Source organism: Pygoscelis adeliae, unplaced genomic scaffold (genome assembly GCF_000699105.1).
Source record: "Pygoscelis adeliae isolate BGI_AS28 unplaced genomic scaffold, ASM69910v1 Scaffold101, whole genome shotgun sequence".
Lineage (NCBI taxonomy): Eukaryota > Metazoa > Chordata > Aves > Sphenisciformes > Spheniscidae > Pygoscelis > Pygoscelis adeliae.
Genome location: NW_008824238.1, coordinates 3,831,468 through 3,851,811, shown reverse-complemented (window position 1 = coordinate 3,851,811; position 20,344 = coordinate 3,831,468).

Here is a 20,344-nt window from a genome sequence, read left to right as displayed (position 1 = left end):
AGTTCACATTTCATATAGTCCATCCATGAATCAGGTCAAGGGTTTACTATAAATGAGTGTGCTGATAAAACAACTTGACACACTTCATCTTCTAAAAAATCTGGCTATGGCTATGTCTCTGGTCCCTGCATTCCCCAAGCAGCTAGGCAGTAAAATATGCTGGAAGCTTCTATTAAGAACCATCATTTTCCGTTCTCCTAAGTTCCCCTAATGATTTACATTAAACATACAATTGCCTGAATACTGCGGAAGAAAAACCAGTACACAGACACATCAACTTCATCAACTTCAGTCAGTTTGGAGTAGTAGCTTAATTTTATGTGTTCTGAATCATTCCTTGGAGGAACTTTTTTTCACAGACTGTTGCAAGACTGCAGGGAAAAGAAAGATTAGCCTTCCAGACTAAAGACCACCTTTGTGAGAACCACTTTTTCTGCCTACATGTTCTACATTCTTTTCTTAGCTAAGGTATTCTAAAAGAGCAAACTTATGTCAGAGGTAGACTATATCAGCTCAAAGCAAGTACTTCTCTAACACAGTTACAAGACTATAAGCTCAGCACATAGGCTAAGGAAAGTGAGCTATTCTGCATATAATAGGTGCAGCTAAATATACTCTTTGTCTTCTGTAGGCAGGTATTTCAAGTCCACTTCTTTATGCTTCTTTTCATTTTTATACATCTTCCTGGCAAAGAGATGGCAGAAACTTTAAATAGTACTTCAGGTGAGATCTCACCAATGTCTTCTACAATAGTATTACCGCTTACCTGTCTCTACTGCAAATACCTTACTTGCCACAACCTCAGATCATATTTGTCATTTTGGTAGCCTCTTCACATTGGTGGTTCAAACATTTTATGTGACTGGTTAATAGTACCAAGCGTTATCTTCTTTCTCTATTATTTCCACTCTGTAAGCACCAAAGTCTTGCTGTTAGTCCTAAACCTCACACTTCCTAGTGTTGTATGTCATCCCATCTTTTTTACTCCATGTTCAGTTCTCCATTTTGCTCTGTCTGATAGTCTGGACCTCTTCTGTGCTAATCCCAATTTAGTATCATTGTAAACTATTTTACTTTTCATACTAAGTTTCCCCTAACAGTATCACCTGCACTATTTTCCTATCCATATTACAATTCTTGTGCTATTCTATCTTCATTAACTTAATAAATAATTTCCTATGAGAATTACTTTGTAGTAAATCTGATGTCCAGATACATTTTAGCTACTACATTTTCTTTGCCTAGAAAACCTATTACTTTAGCCAAGAATGGTACAGCATTACCCTGGCATGATCTGCCTTTGGCTGAAACTACCTAGAATTTTATTTCACTTCTGATTTATAGAATTAATTATATTTTGATCCAGATTTGTTCTAAAATCTTCATAAGGTAAGATTACTATGCCTGTAATTATCCAGATAACATTTCTCCCTTCCTTAAATATATGCAACATGTTTGTTTTTCTGCACCAAATGCAATATGACTCACAGTCTGATGGACTCCTTAAAAATACTTGCTACCAGAGTACTTTTCTGTGAGGAAATATTGAGTTCAAATATTAAAACAAAACTTAAACAACATTTTTTGTGGTCATGTAGAAAATGTATGTCAATAATCAGTGGAAAGTTATGAAATTGCATTTTGCGGACCTCTTTGGTTTGCAATGGGTAGCATTTAACAAAATAAATAAATAATTTGTTCATGAATATTTATAACCCATCTGCTTTGAATATAGCCTATCAAATTTAAATGAGACAAAGGATTAAAGCTACAATTTAAAAGCTTAAAACTAGAAGGGCTTATTTTTAACCTTAGGACAGCCCAGCATTTAAGTAAGACCAATTGGAACTAGGAATGAATATGAACTCTTAATTTTATTAATCTCCTTATACTGCTGTGCATTTTTCTGATTCACCAAAATATGCATAGCTTCTGAATAGCCTGACACTTTGCTTTGCATTCCATGTTATATTTTAAGAAATACATATCATATATCACTTGCTAATGGTTTCTGTGGGAGGAGATGAGTAATTAAGGACCTGTGAAATTGGGGTAGCATACATTTTTATAACCGATAACATAAACTCACAGGATGGCTGCAGTTCAACAAAGGGCTTAGCTTGCTCTGTTCTATAAATAAGCACAGGAAATGAGATTAAAATTTTAAAATTAGATTGCTAAGATTTTCAAAAGTGACCATAAGATCCATGTGTCTTGCTTTGGGTCCCCCACTATGAAGGGCTTTTCAGAATCCTGATGTTTGACACCTTTTGAAAATATTTCAGTTTTAGAAAGTCTTTTATTTGTCCAACCTAAAAATCTATGATACATTTGTGAGACATGTTTCACTGGACTTGAAAAAAAAAACAAACAGAACAAGCAGGACTATTCTTTCAATTGCATTGTTGGTTAGACATGTTTTATATAACAAATTATGGGATATAGTTTTTTTTAAAAAGGTGGATTATAGTCACTCAAGTCCTTCCATTTTTTTTTAGTGTAAAGCATTTATTTGTAATACTGATAGGCACAAACTGAGCCTTATTGTTCCTCCCTTTTCACTATTGCTTTGCAGTTTCATTTAGAAATTTAATGAAAGTTTAAGTTTCCTTGGTTTTCTTTCCTAAATGTTGGTAGAACGTGAGACAATGGCACTTATAGTCTTGGAGAATTTATCTGGGATTTGTAAATAAACCAGTCCTGTTGTTTGGGGCTTAGATGCTGAGTTTCAGACAGAGGAGGGAGGAATGGAGACATTTTTCCTCCTCCAGTGCTGAAAAAGATGTCTGGTACCTGATAGCATCAGACAATCCACTCAATACAGCTGAGGCACTAAGGCAGGCTTGTAACTATAGCTTATGACTATGTTGTGAGATTCAGCGGTACTTCCCAAATCCCTTTGAAAGCTCAAACCATGTTTTGATTTGGTGTTGGAATAGAACCTAAGCACTCCACTCCATCTTACCACAGTTTGGTTTCCAACAGAAGAAAACCAAAGTGGGAGGGCGAGAAGGACACTGGTGTGGATGATGGGGGCAACAGGGGAATTTTCAAAATACACTTTACCTTGTTGTCATGGTTTAACCCCAGCCGGCAACTAAGCACCACACTGACGCTCTCTCACTCCTCCCTGGTGGGAGGGGGAAGAGAATTGAAAGGGTAAAAGTGAGAAAACTTGTGGGTTGAGATAAAGACAGTTTAATAGGTAAAGCAAAAGGTGCGTGTGCAAGCAAAGCAAAACAAGGAATTCATTCACTCCTTCCCATTGGCAGGCAGGTGTTCAGCCACCTCCAGGAAAGCAGGGCTCCATCATGCATAACAGTGACTTGGGAAGACAAACGCCATCACTCCAAACGTCCCCAATTCCTTTTTCTTCCCCCACGTTTATATACTAAACATGACGTCATATGGTGTGGAATATCCCTTTGGTCTGTTGGGGTCAGCTGTCCCAGCTGTGTCCCCTCCCAACTTCTTGTGCCCCCCCAGCCTACTCGCTGGTGGGGTGGGGTGAGAAGCAGAAAAGGCCTTCACTCTGTGTCAGCACTGCTCAACAGTAACGAAAGCATCCCTGTATTATCAACACTGTTTCCAGCACAAATCCAAAACATAGCCCCATCCTAGCTACTGTGAAGGAAATTAACTCTATCCCAGCCAAAACCAGCACACCTTGACATCTAGACCATCTATGATAGATCCAATTTTTACGAAAGCCTGGAAAATGCTCTATACACGATTTTCTCATTTGCAGAATAAGAGATTTGGAAATAATCCGGACATGTATCCCTGGTGTATTTTTAGAGCAGAATGAAGCAAAAACCCAAGAGAATGAAACTTTATTCCCCTTTTCTTAAATTCTGAAGTCTCTTTTCACTCTGTACTATTTCATTGGTTTAGTTGTTTATGAAAGAAAAGAGTAAAAAATAGTCTTGAAGATAGAAAATGTCCTAATATGTGTTACACTTGAACTTGACCATAAATTAAATGTTTGGAACATAGTATCAGACAATAGTAAGAACAAAAAAAAATAGTTGAATGTAAGGCTTGATTTTTCTTCTGCTGCTGTTTGAACCTTTCCTATTGTCTTCACTACTTCAAATACAGATCCTTACAGAACTTCTGTGCAATATCTAAAAGTTTATCTAATACCTGCATTTGACCATTGTACAGGGAAAAAAGCAATGTGGACAAAATGTTTCATGAAAGAGGAATTTTAAAATTCTTCTTATCAAGAATGTTGTCAACTGCATACAAATGGAGACTGGATATGCTAGTCTCTCTATTCTCCAGTCCTGCTCAATGTCCTTGAATTACCAGCCTGTATAAGAGGATTTGGGACACTGGAGCAAAAAAACAAATGGACAATTATTGCAGTTGTCATTGGAAACAGTTTAGATGAACTATTGGGTGAGTATGGATTTTGCTGTTCTGGTGGTACAGAAGGCAGGAACAAACAATATTTGTGGATAAATGTGCAAATTTGCAAGTTTTGTCCCCAAAAAATTGATTAATAGTGGGGATGCTACGTCTACTTTGAAATTGCCCTTTCACTTCTAGCCCACCAGGTGAAATCAGTCCTAGGGAAACTGCGAAGGAAGTTTGTCACTAAGAATAAAATGTGGTCTGAATTGGCAATCCTTGTTAGATTCCTTCCTTTTCATAAAATCATAGAATAGTTTGGGTTGGAAGGGACCTCTAAAGGTCATCTAGTCCAACCCCCCTACCATGGGCAGGGACATCTTGAGCTCTTGCTGGGACTTAGGAAAAAAAGGACAGTTTACCACTTATGGAAGAAGGGGCAGGCGACTCAAGAAGAGCACAGGGATCTTGTTAGGTGGACCCTGCTGTCTGCCACCCAAGGATGGGAGCAGAGCTGAGATGCTCCCAGGAGCACATGGCAGGTAGCCTGGGGGACAAAAGGAAGGATTAATGGGTATCTTCTGTGTCTCCATTAGGGAGAGGAAAAGCTGTAAGAAGACAAGCAAGCTAGTGAATGGGGCAGCCCCTCACCAGAGCCCCGGTCAATGCAGAGATAGGAGGTGGGTGCATGTGGGTGTTAGTGACACGTATACCCAATTTCTGTGCTTTGCAAAGACCCCACTGCCAAGTTCTGCTGTGGGGACAGGGGCTGCTCAGCTCTGCACCTCCCAGCCTGCTCCTGTTGAAGTAGAGTAGTCTGTTGCACTGAATGTCTTGGATAGCCTTTTCAGAGCTTTGAGAGGCCTGAGCAGTTTCAGTATGAAAATAGACTGAGCCTGGGAGAGGAGTCTGTACGGTCATTATTGCTGTGGTCACTTTCAGACCATTTTTATTTCCCCTGAAGATTTTCCTTATTTTCATGGTTGCGCTGAAAAGCTGTCTTAAATTTGCATTTGCTTCCCAATGCAACTGAAGTGAGTCTGGGCCTGGTATTCATTCTAATGCATGTTTCACTAAAATCCTTCACCTTCCCTGTCCTTGCCATTATTGAGTAATTATTTTTGAGTGCTTCCATTATTTTTGCAGCTGCTGTCATCTCTTTACCTTCTTATAGTACCATCTTTTATTTGCTAAGATGCACTTGGAAAATAGTAATAATAATAGTGTTTTAAAGATTTCTATAGAAATAGAATTTAAAACCTCCTGTGGATTGTTTTGTGTATGTCATTTGTGGGTTTCAGGTTTAGATGATGGACACCACTTCATCTAACCTTGAGGTTAGCCCTGCTTTTGAGAAAGAGGGTTGGACTGAATGACCTCCAGAGGTTTGACCTACATTGTTCTATACTTTTGATTTCCCAGTGATACAAACTGGGACTGACTGGCTGGGGAACAGCACTGCTGAGCATGACCTGGGGAGCCTGGGGGGCAAAAAGCTGAACATAAACCAGCAATGTGCCCTGGCAGCAAACAGTGCCAACAGTCTCCTGGGCTATATTAACAGCATATCCAGGAGATTAAGGGATTCAGCATTCATTAGACCACATCTGCATCTAGCTTTGGGTACCTCAAATACAAGGACGATCATGATAAACTGGAAAAAATTCAGCAGAGAGACAAAATGTTCAGGGAGTTGAAGCATTTTTCCTGGGGGCAGGGGGTGGGGTGCTGAAGGGAACTGAACTTGTTTGACCTGGAGAAGAGGCATCTCCAGGGGAAACCTAATAGCAATCTGCCAGTGCTCATGAGGAGCTTATAAAAAAGATGGAGCCAGGCTCTTCTGGTGGTATGGTGGGAGGACAAGATATAATGGGCATTGATCCTATAAGTTTGGGCAGGATATAAGGAAAATTTCCTCATTTGGACATGAGGAAAAATTTCTTTACTGAAAGAGTGGTTAAACATTGGACCACGCTGCCCAGGGAAGTGGTTGAGTCACCATCCCTGGAAGTATTTAAAAGACGTGTAGATGAGGCGCTTAGGGACATGGTTTAGTGGGCATGGTGGTGTTGGGTTGACAGTTGGACTCAATGATCTTAGAGGTCTCTTCCAACCTTAATGATTCTATGATTTAATGATTCTATGATTCTATGATTCTGTCTTCAACTAGATCAGGTTGCTCAGTGCCCCGTCCAGCCTGACGTTGAATGTTTCCAGGGAAACATGTTTTCTTTCTCTCTTCTGCCCCTAATAGATATGTATACATCTACAAATGGCAGTACCAAAATTAAATGTCCAGACAGGACTTGAAATGGGTCTGTGTACTGCATAACTCCACTCTTCTTGTGCAGGTTGCTCAGTGCCCCGTCCAGCCTGACGTTGAATGTTTCCAGGGAAACATGTTTTCTTTCTCTCTTCTGCCCCTAATAGATATGTATACATCTACAAATGGCAGTACCAAAATTAAATGTCCAGACAGGACTTGAAATGGGTCTGTGTACTGCATAACTCCACTCTTCTTGTGATGGTCTATGTAAAACTGTATTGATGGCACTCTACACTGGGTAAGCCCATGCAGTTACTCCTTCTGCCAGGCCTTCTGTGTCTCACAGACATCAACTTATATGTCTTAGTTTTATGCATGAAATTCATGTAGTGGTTGGAGGGTAAAATTAAATGCTGTTTAAGATAACAGTTGAACAGTATCAACAGCTTTGAAGGTGGGAAGGAAATAACAGATAAAGTCACATTTACTTCGATTATACTGTCTCACTGTTCAGCTGAAATGAAGAAAATGCAATTCCTGATGCTGGTTGGAGAGAATCTGAGGGCATTTTTGGGTGTTTTGATGCAAGTGGAAGTAAAGATTCAGAGGAAATTCACTGTGTGGAGGAGGAACTGCACAACAGCGAATCTGTCCTCAACTATCGAGCCTTAAAGCCAAAGTTCCTGTGTGTGTATGTATACACCATAACTCATCTAAGAGTATATATATTGTATGTTAGGTATATATACAGAAGATTTCAATACGAAAAGTATTCTACACTCTTCATGTAAAACATATTTTTCACTGTGTGATTGTCTGTACTGCAGTTTCAATCTATGAGGCAAATAAGTAAGAAAAAGTATTTATTTAAGTTGCTAAAACAAGTATTATGCAAAATAGAAGATTTTGTTTTTCAAGAATAGTAAATGACTTTTCTTAGACAGTATATTAAGGTCTACATTCTCAAAGGGTTTTCTGGACTTATGCCCAGAAAGTGAGTAAAGTGTTGTAAGTTTAAATGAAGTATTTTTGCCATTACTAAAAAAGATAGTATGAAATATTTTGTCTTGTGTCACTTCTCAGAATTGAACATAAGGGCTCAAAAATTTCTAATTTTTATTAGCACACAGTAAAGTAAAATTTTACTGTCTGTAGTGAACCTCTCAGAAAAAAAAAACATTTGGAAATGATGCAACTGAATATAATTTAGGTCCAGTAGATAAAGATGAAGAAGAAAAAAAGACAAATGTAGAACCTATAACATTCAATGACGCATTGAATGCCATCAGCTCTTATTGTTGAAAGACTCCTTTCCCATCGACATCTATGGAAGTTGATCTTTAGTATCTCCCAAGTGCTGAACTCCAAGAAGAGATACAGAATTAGCAATCAACAGGGGTAAGAAGAAGAGATATTAATTGACAAAATATTTCTGCCAATATAGTACTTTATTAACTTTTCAGTTGAAAATAAGGGATAACTTGCTCCCAGTGGAAAGCACAGTGATGAACCTCACACAGAAAATAAAGAAATAGATCATTAAAAAGACACATATAGATACTATAAATGCTTACACATTTGACTGCTGCCTCCCCTGCAGCCTAATCTAGAGCTGGTGTTAGTGCCTCACAGGCATGTATGAGTTAAACTTCTGGGAGGTGGAAATCACAGAAATCAAATCTCTCACTTCCACCCATTGTTATATTAAAAACCATGGATATAGGCAGGTGTACCTCTCACTACCTGTTTCTATGTTTTATGGATGGCTCACGGTTGTCAATGCATGTTTGGAGATCCTGGTGCATGACTGCTGAAACAGGCCTTTCAGGAGACATAGGTAGAAGGATAGCTGCTTTATAAATCCCAGGTTGTCTTAGGCACAAGGTGGGCATTGGCATGCTCTGCTCTACCAAAAGAGCTGTACTTTGGGGCATGCATAGTACCAGAGTAATATATGTCTAAGAAATTTGCTGCAGCAATGAAACTACTGGTAGAAAGCAACATGCCTAAATATTTTGTGGGGGTTGTGAATCACTCTCTTGGACTTAGGTGCTGAAATACTTTCTTGAATATGTCCTTAGAGCCTGATGATTTCTGTTTAAGAACTAATCACATTTATCTTATTTACTATTTAGTCTTTTTTGTGTGTATGAAGTTTAAAAAAGTTCTCCCTTAAACGTTCCTAGGAAACTACTAATTTCTACATATCTGTTTTTTTCCCTCATATAATAGCTATGAAATTCAGCTGGTAACTGCTTTCCCAAGATTCCTAAGAACAGCAAACTCTGCTACATATTTCAGCAAATAGCTAAGGTGCAGGAAGATAGAATGCACTAATTTATACAGAACATGACCTTGTTTTTTCCTTTACACAATAGAAATGAATTAATTTTGCTAATTATTGGCTGATTACTCATGTTGTATTTCTGGTGAGTTTGGATCCATTAACTAATATAAAGATTCAAGACCTGGTGTTAAATTAAATTAGAATACAAATTAAATAAGCAATCCCAGAATAATATCATACCATATAAAGATGACTAAATAATGATGCTATCAAAGTTCAAACAAATATATTTTGTTAGAGTTTGTAATTTCTATCAAGAAATAATAAACAGTAATTTTTTCTTATTCATTTTTCTTTTTGGTAGGTGATGAAGGCACCATTCAAGAGAGGAATCTGTAGTGCCAGTCCTTTCCAATTTGCCAGGAAAGCTTTCTTCAGATCAAAAGTAAAAAGGTTGTTGGAACTGTTAATGGAAGCAACTATAAACTTTGGAAGTACAAACCATTTCCAAATTAGTGCTATCTCAGTCTTTTTCCTACACACAAGGCACACTTGCTGTTCTCAATTACAAGTTACCAAAACATTTTTTTCCTAATTTCATTATTTTACTGGATAATGGAAAACTATCAGTTGTACACTGTGCTTCTTGTAAGATTTTTTCAAATTTGAGCCAACTATTAAAATAACATTAATCTATTTTTCTTTTAAGTGAAGTACTATTTCAGGTTATGCTTTCTCTGTGTAAGAAGCTGTCATTTCAACTACCAACACCAACAATGTATTTTTCCTGCATTGTAATTGCTTTAGGCATGACTGTTTCCTCATTGCATGCAACTACACTTTCCTATTAGAAATATTATGTTCTGTACATAGAAACAAACCTATGCATATAGTACTTTATTAGAAATATTTAAGTTAGAATTATCTAACTGATGGCTTGGTAAAAATAAATGTCTGGATTTATCATTTATCAAGTAAAACCACCATAGAAATAGATCATGCTTTTATGATGATTCCACATTAAAAACGGAATTATCAGTTTATTTCAAACTACCATTATTTCAAGAGCGTTTTGTGATTCCTGTTCTGTTAGTACAGATGTGTGTTTTCCCTAGAAGACTTAGCAAGATTTGTATCTACGATAAGCTTTTGTTGTTACTAGTAGGAGGAGTGATCAGCAGCCAGACACTGGACCAGTATCTCATTTCCTGTCTTCTGCAGGTGTCTATTAGCATATAGGAAGCAATTTGTTTATAGCATTGAAATTATTTTACTTGGTTTGGATGGACAGTCTTGTTGACTTGTTTCCTTGTCAAGACACTGACATGAATCAATAAGAACACAATCCATGCTATGCACATGAAGCCAAGGTGGTCATCACAGTGAGCTGTGTATTATACATCACCACTTACATCTAAATGTGAGAAAGGATAGTCAATGTCTTGTAGTTTCAGATTCCTAGCTACGTAACATTCTTGGACTCCTGGTTCCCAGAACATCAGGATCATAAATCTTGCACACAAAATATCATGCTAGTGTTTTCAGGGCATAATACCTGTTTAAATTGTCACAACACAAATTAAACCAACGTGGCTATCACAGTAGACACTGTTGGAGGATTTGGTTTAATAAATCTTAGGACCCTTCTGTTCAGGGTTTAATAAGTTAACTTTTCATTTAGGCTGAAGTTTCTTTACCATCAATTTAATTTATTGCTTAGTTTTCTCTAATTTTAATGTGCTATATACACAGCATCTTCTCCAGTATCTCACCTTTAAATCAATTCATTGCTTCCGAAGCAATTGGCTCATCTTACCTTAGTTTCAACAACATGCCTACATGAGACTCTAATAGCTAAATAATTTCCTTTTTTGTTCTTTGTTTTTAGTCTTATTGGACTTGCATGCTGGAAATATTTTCTCTTGCTTCTCAGTATCTAGAGACTTCTAATCAAGTACTTATGAAACCGTTGTGTCCTTCAGTTTTAACTGCATGTGTTGGTTGGCTTTACCTTGAAGACTTTAAATTCTCATTGGCTTTTCAACATATAAATTAAACGTTTCACCTGAAATTTGATAGAACATAGATGCTTTCAATACCTTTACTCATTACCTGCTAAGTATGTTCATTAATCAACATTTCCTATTTTAAATAAAAATGTATTATTCTGACACTTGTGATTATGGTCTCCTAGCAACTTTCTCAAACCGGCCCTTTTCATTTCAATGGGTCTAAGACCAGAAAAGAATGAAGATAGCCTTAATTCTCTATGTGGTTTAATCCTTTTCTCCATGTGGTATAACTTTAATTTATTAAAGGAGTTGATATCTGTAATTTCATTGGACTAATGATAAAGTACAGTATTAAGCTTCCATTCTACATGTCAGTGTAACCTATATCACAGAAAGAAAAATCTTTTCCCACATATTCACTTGGAGCCCACAGTTAGCAGGCTGATTGTTTTTCAGAAAGAAAGCTCCAGCAAGGCATCTTAAAGGAAAAACTTAATTCAATAGGATTTTTCAATACCTCAGTAAGAATCAACTTTTCTTCATTTTATGCACGGCTCTCCTCAGCTCCACCAGGCTGCATGAGGTAAATTTTCTTGTCCCCAGTTGCCAAGTGCCTTCTCCTTTTTTGAGTCCTCCTTAAGCTTTTCTCTGAAATTACTACCTCTTCTTTTTATTTCTGTCCATATGTCTATAGCTTTTTTCTCCCGGAACATGTTTTTATGTCTTATCACAGCTCATTCTTACAAAACTGTGTAAACTCTTCTCCCTAGGTGTCTGATCTTACAACCTCTGGCACCCTGGGGGACAGCTGCACTGCTTTCAGAAGAAAGCTTATAATACTACAACAGTAGATCCTAAAAATAATAGTCAATAAACCACCATATATATTTTTATATATATATTTATGTATGTATATACTTGTCTATGAAGAAATCCATTCTTCATTACTGTCAGGGTGCAATTTCTCATTCTTCACCACACTTGAATTTAGGACCAAACAGATCTCTTTGCGTTGGTTGGCACTTACTCCATAGCTCCATCTTCATGGATACACAAGGAAAGCAGGACTAATGACAACATCAGCGTTCATCCTTTCTATGTATACCGAAGCTATCAATTTATGTATCTGAGCCTGTTCTTGAATTTAGATTTGTTAGTCATCCATATTGTTTACACCACTGTTAAATACAGACATAGAGGACAAATTCCGTAGTGCTCTGAAGGGGTAAGAGACTGGATAAGGGACAGGGTTTTAGCACAGGCACAAGTTTTTGTTTTTATAACCTGCAAAGGACAAATACAGGTAGCCCGAGTGCACTGTCCTCTAGGAGGCATGCCAAATTCAGCTTTTCTTTGTTGACACACAGTCAACGTCCTGGTCCTGTGTGGTTTGGAGCCAGAAATAAGGTTGGAAAGAAAGAGCTTAGGATAGTCATGCTTAAACCCAGTCTAAGCTTTGCCCCAGTGTCCTTGCACAGCAAGAACTTGAATGAGCATGAAGAAATGATTTCTGTAGCACTGTTCTTAGCAAATCATATGCATTTTACCTTGGAAATATGGACACCAGCAGTTTGAGCTCTTTTACATTTTCTAGCAGTCACAGGAGGGAAAACACTCAGGGATTCTGCCCCGGAAAGAAGTGAACTGGAGAGGCAATAAAGAAGCAGAAAGGACTCTGTGGGAACTCACAGATCCTTCTGCAGAATCAGTGATGTCACAGTTGGAGCTGATGCTCCTTTTACGGCTCCCTAACTTCTACTGATGTCCATTTTCTGTGGAGGTTAGTATAAGAAGGCAGCATGCACCCTCTGCCTGTTTTTATCTATTGTTGAGCTCAGTTACGCTGCACAATCTGTGAGCATAGTTCCAGTACATGGGAAGTGCTTACCATGTGAAATATACTTGAAATTACTTAGAAATTAAGTCTCTGTGATTGTTTCTAGATATACATATAAATATACTCAGCTGAACCCAAGCATTCAAAGTCTTCTTGCTCTGACGGATAGTGAGTTCACTAGCATAGATGGGGACTGCGCCATGTAGACTGGCCATAGTAACAAAAAAAACAGGTCCTGACAGGTTTGGTTTTCTAGTATAGACATAGTGTAGCTGTTAAATCTGGTGAAATCCTGAATCTGATCAGGTCAACAAAACTCAGTCTTTGAATGAAGGTTTCTCCTTTAGGACTTTCACTATTTTTTTCAGCATTAAATTATATACTGTTTTTGTGGGTACAGATACAAGATTGGGTCTTGCTCTGTTATTAGTTCAGTGATTCACACACATTTGGAGAAATGTTCTCTCATCATGCTATGTTAAGAGTAGTAGCAATGGAGAAAACAAAATGGAAAATAGAAGACTTCCAGCGAGACTTAAGGCAGTATAAGCCAACATTTGCTTTCTGACTTAATCCGTGCATTTTGCTCCTATCAGCTTCTTTTCTAAGGGCTAAATTCAACCCCATCTTGGAGTTATCGATGAAATTCATTCTCCCTACTGGAAAATAATTCTTCTTTCTGGTTCCTGCTGCTTGCCAGTTACTGTTCTGGTTTCTCTGCTTCAAACTTTCTTCATCCCTTTTCATTTTCACCTGAATATATTCTTTCCTTTGTCTCCTTTCCCTCCTTCATCTATCAGAATTGAATTTGGTATCTACATAACTTAGTGCAATGGAAATATAGTAGGGTGGATTCTATATGCTGTACAGAATAGAACTAAACAAAACTGCATACACTTGCAAGAAGTAGCTTTTAGGCCCATCCTTTATTTCTCGCTCATTGGGATAAAACAGAATTGAATTAATAGTTAAATACTGGTTCTTACAAAAGTAAACCCTAATTTAAAAATTTTTAAAAAAGGTAAAAAAAAGGCAAGCCTCTTAGACAATGAAAATTAGTGGCTTATAACTATGGGAAATTTCTATATTTTGAAGTATTAAGAAAGAAGGGAAGACGGGAAGGAAGGGATGAAGACGCGAGGGAGGAAAGAAGATAAGAAAGGAAGGAGAAAAGAAAGAGAGAGGGACAACTATGTAAACCAGTTACATGTTGTTTAACCTCAAAGGAAGATTTTTCTCCTGCAAGTTATTCACTTATGCACTTGCTACGGAAGCAGCATTGTGGGTAAGTTGATAGCCTGTACAGGAAAGGAAAGAATGGCAAGCTGATTACTTCATGGTTATTTCACAAAACTGATGAGACAGCAAATGATATTCAATCCTATTAAAAAGACTAAGCACAGCCTTTTTTCCCCCCTTTTTAAAAAAATTCTACATTCCTTGCGCTGGGATTGGATGATATGATTCTACAATTCAGGGAGTCTGGAAATTACAGAACATCTGCAACGAAATTGGTTTTCTGTGGAAAACTGATGAATCACTTACTGCCAATGACTGGAAGGAAAAGTACTTGTTTATGCCCTTATGTAATGAATTTTTATGAGGTGAAGTTTGCTGTTTATAAAAAATATACTTTCAGTTGCTGTAGATGTAAAATAATAGAATTCAGAATTTAGACCAACGCATTACTGAAAAGGCAGTCACTAGCAGAATACATCTGCTTACAAAATGCCAAAAAAGGGCTGTTACTTCTATAATAGAATTAAAATTTCCATCCATCCTCTAAGGTCTTACAGGAGAAAAAAAATAACCGGAACAATATTAACACTGTTACCTTTGCTAACATATCTTAAAGTAAAATGAATACTTTTATCAAAAAATATGTATTCTGCTTCAAAAAGCAGATCTGAAACATAGTATAGAAGAAAATCATGCTTGTGAGCAATTCCTCAAAAAGCAAGCAATGTCTCTTTGTAAACATGAACAATCAAGTACCTGCTCTTCCTTGCATGCCCCCTCACTAACAATCTCTTTTAAGCAAGAGTTTAACTGATAGCTGGGGGGTAAGAACTGACCATTTGAATATGAAAAGTAACTTTTCACAATCATCAAATGTGTCTTCAGACAGTTGTATGTCTGCAAATTAATTAGTGGAGCAAGTTTTGAGAATTTAGCTGAAATAATTGTTTTATTCTTACATTGGGGGATGGGAACAAGAGTTGAGTTTGATTGCGATGGTCTTTTAATCTTTTTCAGTATCTTGAGATATTTCAGTAAATGTTGTCACTGCTTGAATGTGATTTCTTTTTGGATCCTGTCAAATATTTCCAGGAATAGCTGTAGGAGATTGGAAATGTACAGATATATATTTTTAATGACTAATGCATTTTGCTTTATTTGCTTTTTTATATTATGTATGTGAAAAACTTTGTTATTTTCTTCATGCTTCTTATCTCCTTGTTCTGACATCTATATTGGTTCTGCAAGTACTGCTAATGTACCAGTCTTTCTTGGATCAATTTATAAGTATATTTTTATGAAGATGAGTTTTCAATGGCGCAATGAGCAACCTGCATTCCTTTGTGCCTTGCCACACGTCTACCACCTTTGAAATTGTTACACGGTGCCTGCTGTTGCTGCTATCGGTCACAGGGATTGTGAAAAGGATGTAACTGAGAAGGCATGCTGCAGGTCCATCTACACCTTCTGCAGTGGCCAGGTTTGCTTAAACCCGAAGACAGCTGGCCAAGCGTGACTTAACTGTTATCCTCTTTTCCACAATGCATGTAATAGAAGCTGTGCCACTTGGCTAATTGCCCATCTCATGCTTGCATTTGCAGCATGCTCTGTCCATTCAAGCATTGCTTTTGGAGAAGAAATACTACTCAGCACATGGGACCATTTTGTCCTCTGTATATGGAACGAACAGCAGTGAGTGCAAAGCTTTTGCATGGAAAAGGCCGTCTTCAAAATCCTCATGCTGCTTACCCTGAAGCCACGGTCCTCTAGAGCTCCGATTCCTGTGTCCGACACCACTCAGTGCCTCTAGTCTGGCCCTATTCTGATCCTTTGGGTTAATATGGAACAAATCAGGGATGGGTCGTTATTACTGATAGTGTAGCAGTCATAGTGATGTTAGAGCCTGTTGTGAAAACTATCCTGAAGCAATGGTAATTATTCGCTCTCTGAATCTATCTTTGAGCTATGTTTTGAACCATGTGACTTTATTATGTGGCGCAATCCATGGGATTCACAATCTTTGGTAGGAGCTTACATCAAAGGAGGCTAGAGATAGGAGTTATCAATAAATATTGTGCTCACATCGTACAGGCTTTTGCTAATTACAGAGACTGTTTTGTGGATATTATAACTGGCTATTGTAGTCACTCACATGAGAAACTTACCTACTTAAGTACAAACGGACTGAAACCTTCATCAATGCAAAAGTATTTTCAGAAAAGCTTAATTAGCCTCTGGGTCTGCATTGTGAACGCTGCTTCTTATGCCTTGTCATGGGCCATGCATCTCTACCCAGATAATTGTGTCTCACATAGCATGTTCAGTCAGATGTTCAGTTCCTGTTGTGGTTTAATGGATCTGAAAGTAGGATGGAGATCACCAGTGACAAACTGGGTATCAATATTCAGAATACCAAGCCCATTGTTGTACCTTACTGCACCATTCACAACCATGACTAAAGATCTTGCATCAAGACTGGGTATAAAAGGAGAGGATTCCTTCAGAGTAATCAGGTAACAGGCAGTAGACCTGATTTAAGGCAGAGCAAGTTTCAAAACTCTTTGCAAGTCTTTAGCGCTAATAGAGATTCCAAAGTAAGAGTCAATACTGCCACAAACACTACCTACCGTCTTTGCCTGTTGCAGTACGCACTCTCCTAGTTGCCTAGCCACAGGGATTGCCCCCTCTCTTGGCAGAGAAACCTGATCCTTTCTGCACCCTGTCTTTGGGCCGCAAACAACATGAGAAGTAACTAGAGGGCAGGCTAGCAATCTTGTTAGGGAATCAGGTATATTTACCTGAAGACTTCTACTGAACCTATAAGCTGTGACTTTTTTTTCCATTAAGACAATGTATCTCTGAGGAAGATCTTTGACACAGTTATTGCACCAGAGGTGTCCTTCCCAAATGTACAAACAATTTGGAGATGCTAGGTTGGGCTACTTCCTTGGCAGACAGTGTCCTGAAAGACTAACTAGGTAAGCTCTCTAAACAAGATGGCACACCAGCTATTGGCAAGTGTCTAAAATCTAGGGGACATGACAGGACACATTGGTCAGTTTAATCAAACGTGGCAGTTCTGCAGTCAGAGGTTAGACAGAGGTTTGTAATGAATATGGAAAATGGCAGAAGAGAGAAGAGTCCGTCTCTCCCCCTCTCCTGGGCTACTGCAACATGCTATGATTAGTTCTCCATTACAGCTCTTCCAACATAGCATAATGCAGAGCGGTTACCAGACTGACAACCTTTTGTTCCCTGAAATATCCTTGAAAAATCTCCCTGAAAGTAGACTGATTCCTTTGAGACGTATGGTAGCACACTGGCCAACTTCACCACACTTTGGACCAGTCTGTTCTCTAAGTGGACTCAGGATCAGAGAGGTATCCAACTAGGGATTTTGTACTTACTAAAAACTGCCTGCAAGATCTAGAACTACCTGTACTTGCTGTTGCAAAAGTTTGCCCACACCTCCTACCTGAAATGGGTCTGCATTCTGTGTGCAGTGAACAGACAGTTTAAGCAGAGGTACAAAACCCCAGGTGTGCTCCAGAGAATGGAAGAGATCGCTGGTTGGCCTTAGCAGATGCCCTACAAGTATCTCTGTGCATGTTTGTGTAGTCATCTGGTCCCAGTGTCCCAGCCTGAGAGGGATCCCCCCCCCAAAACGTCTTTTGCTTGAATGTCATCTATTTGATCAACTTGCCAGGCTCGTGTCAGATCCTGCCTTGGGAGTGGGCTCCCCTGGAATGGTGGAAACTATTAAGATTGCAATAACAATTTAGGTGGATGTTTTGATGGTAACAACATGGAAAACTCTTGGGAGGGTGAAGGCAGGCAGTTGTAATCTACTTGACCAATTTTACTAGAGCTTTTCCTGGGAATGCACAAGGTGTTGACATTCAGAAGGTATGACGCACCATTTTGAAACTGCTCCCTGGTGTTTCGTGTGTATGCACTGTGACTTGCAGTAGCCCAGGCTATGATATTTTTGTTATTAGAAGTAAATGACCATCAACTTTAATACCTAACCACATGACCCTATCCCACGTGTCCAGTCATGCCACAATATTCTCTTCTTAGTACAAGCCAAGACAGCTTCCTACCTGTGTGTTTACACAGCAAAGTGTAACAGTTGACAATCTATTGCTATGACTAGTCTGCTCAGAAGGAGAACTATTAGAAAGATAATTTACTTTGGAACCTAAAATTGAAGAAAATTTTTAAGTGAACTGTAACTATAAACTAGTTCCCCACTTTGCATTTTCGTCTCATGAATACTAAAGTATGAAATCACCTGACAGCCCAACCATTGAATAGGCATGATAACTAGCCTTCCAAAAAAAAAAAAAAAAACCAACCCCAAACCCCACCCAAAAAAAAGTCTCACAACCTCCTGTTAAGAAGCATCTTTTATTTGTCAGCTTGGTTTTCATACAAACAATACAACGCAGATAACAATTGTAGTAATATTCTCAAATAAAGACATTCATCAGTTTGGACTGTATTTAGGAAATATATTTCTTTCATCTTTCTTAACATCTTCTCTTCACCACTTTGTCCAGATCATCCTTGCCCATACCACCTCACACTTACGGAAAAATAAAGAAATATTTCCAGGCAATGCAGAAATCAGATACTATCCCTGTCATTTCTTTTACAGAATATTGAAACTCCTGCCTTTAAGTCTTCCATAACAGTACTTAAACGAGACCTCTCTTAAACCATATAGAGTAGACGGAGAGGTGGTGGTTTGTGGAAGCAAGGAATCAGCATTCTCTGACTCCTTTCATTTAAATGCCTCCAAAATCACACCTTGTGACAACTGGTAATTCTCATTCAAATGAAGTTATATTAATAAACATATTAAAAAACTTATCATAATTAGTCTGAGTTATGGCTTCATTTTTTTGATTTCTGATACAATGAAAATGTTCATGTAGCACACAAAGACACATAACAGCACAAATAAAACTGTTAATACAGGGCTGTAACTCCTATCCGAGACTAAATAAGAGTTCTGGTCCTTTAGCTTTCTTAAAATCTAGGCATTCAACCTTTTCACTGCTGCACATATGACTGCTCAGAAGTACATTCTCATGGTAGCTGAACACTAAAAAGCTTTTGTTTAGAGAAAATGACTGAAGAGATTAACATTCCAAAATAAATTTCGTTCCCTCTACTGCAGGAAGCATCACCAGATGTATCTTAGTCCTTTGTTACAGTAGAGTTTTAACCTGAAAATATAATGCTTATGAGGACAAATTATCAACGCAATTAGTATGTAAAATTAGATTATCCTTTGATTAGTCTACAAATTATCTAGTTTTTCTCTGTAATATCTTCAAGTAAGACTTTCTGCAGTTTATATATCAAAAGCCGCAACAAAACAGAATTAAAACATAAAAAGGTATATTTTTAATTTTACAATGCCATAAGGAAGCTGCTGAGTATTGACTTTGGAGTCCTAAAAAGCTAACCTGGTAGCAAGTAGTTTTTCAAAACACAAGTTGAAATCTTTGTCTCATCGATCTGATTTTTGACTACAACTGAGAGAAGGTTTCATTCACCACATGGTAGATTAAAAAAAAAAAAAAAAAAATTCAGTATCTGACAAAAGGAACCACTCTCTTCCCAAACCTTTTGAGAGATGCATTGTACCTGCTTACTTGCATGGAAAACAAAAGAATTAAAGCCACACCTTAGGATCTAGGATCTTAGGGTAATGCAAAGTTTATTTATGCCGTAAGACACAGACTTTACAAACTTTGTCAGTGCTACGGGCTACAAACCTAACACACTGATGATGAGGTACTACAGCAGTAGGCCAATGCTGTATGTTAACTATGAAAAGTTCAACTCCAGAAGAAAAAAAGGGTAGCCAACTGCAGTATAGCACAGCCAGCAGAAAATAGCTGTACAACAGAGGTACAAAACTTCTGGAAACAGGTTTTGTACTGATATTGTAACAGGGATGAAAAACAGAGTATATATTTTACTAGAATTTCACCTGAATGAAGCCACAAGAGACAAAATAAACCTCAGGAAATTCATACAGCTTAGGTAAATCAAACAGCAGGAGAGAGAGAGGTGGAATGAAAAAAGGAAGGTAACATTCTTTAAATATTCAGGAAAAAGAAACATTTCTAAACAGGAAAGAAGTTAACTCCTACATAAGAACATGACACCTAACAGTCCAATATAGAAAATCCATGCCCTTTTGACACAATACTGCACTGTGACTTCAGAAGGAATGAAGAGTCCACAGGAAACAAAGGTCTGCTATGATTATAAACCACAAACACTGGATTTTGGATGTGTACAACTCTTAATTAATAAGGATAGTTAAA